This window comes from Arachis hypogaea, chromosome 16 (genome assembly GCF_003086295.3).
Source record: "Arachis hypogaea cultivar Tifrunner chromosome 16, arahy.Tifrunner.gnm2.J5K5, whole genome shotgun sequence".
NCBI classification, from domain to species: domain Eukaryota; kingdom Viridiplantae; phylum Streptophyta; class Magnoliopsida; order Fabales; family Fabaceae; genus Arachis; species Arachis hypogaea.
Window position 1 is genome coordinate 70,052,390 of NC_092051.1, and position 1,363 is coordinate 70,053,752.

The following is a 1,363-nucleotide window of genomic DNA, read 5'->3' on the forward strand; positions in this document are numbered from 1 at the left end:
AGGTTCCTCCTATGGCAAGCTGTGTGTTGGTGGATCACTGTTGTCAATGGCTACCATCCGTCCTCTCAGTGAAAATGGTCCAGGTGCGCTGTCACCACACAGCTAATCATGTGTCGGTTCTCACTCATGCTGGAATAGGATCCATTGATCATTTTGCGTCTGTCACTACGCCCAACCCTTGTGAGTTTGAAGCTCATCACAGTCATTCAATCCCTGAATCCTACTCGAAATACCACAGACAAGGTTTAGACTTTCCGGATTCTCAAGAATGCTGCCAATGGATTCTAGCTTATACTATGAAGATTCTGATTAAGGAATCTAAGAGATACTCATTCAATCGAAGGTAGAACGGAGGTGGTTGTCAGGCACGCATTCATAGGTTGAGAATGGTGATGAATGTCATGGATCATCACATCCATCATATTGAAGTGCGAATGAACATCTTAGATAGAAACAAGCGTGTTTGAATAGAAAACAGAAATAGTTGCATTAATTTATCGAGACACAGCAGAGCTCCTCACCCCTAACAATGGAGTTTAGAGACTCATGCCGTCAAAGAGTACAAAGTTCAGATCTAAAAATGTCATGAGGTACAAAATAAATCTCTAAAAGTTGTTTAAATACTAAACTAGTGACCTAGGTTTACAAAAAATTAGTAGACTATGATAGATAGTGCAAAAATCCACTTCTGGTGCCCACTTGGTGTGTGCTGGGACTGAGACTTGAGCTTTACACGTGCCGAGGCTATTTCTAGAGTTAAACGCCAGGTTGTAACCTGTTTCTGGCGTTTAACTCCAACTTGTAACTTGTTTCTGGCGTTTAACGCCAGAATGCAACATGGAACTGGCGTTGAACGCCAGTTTATGTCATCTATCCTTGCGATAAATATGGACTATTATATTTTGCTGGAAAGCCCTGGATGTCTACTTTCCAACGCAATTGAGAGTGCACCAATTGGACTCTTGTAGCTCCAAAAAATCCTTTCCGAGTGCAGGGAGGTCAGAATCCAACAGCATCAGCAGTCCTTTTTCAGCCTGAATCAGATTTTTGCTCAGCTCCCTCAATTTCAGCCAGAAATTACCTGAAATCATAGAAAAACACACAAACTTATAGTAAAGTCCAGAAATGTGATTTTTATTTAAAAACTAATAAAAATATAATAAAAAGTGACTAAAACATATTAAAAACTACCTAAAAACAATGCCAAAAAGCGTATAAATTATCCGCTCATCAGTGACACACTTGTAATCACATATGGTCCCTTCCACCGGGATTTCAATTTCCTAGGGAATAATCTGAGCCTAAAGTTAAACAACAGCACCTTCTGTCCTGGCTCAAAGACTCTAGATGATAGCCTTTGGTC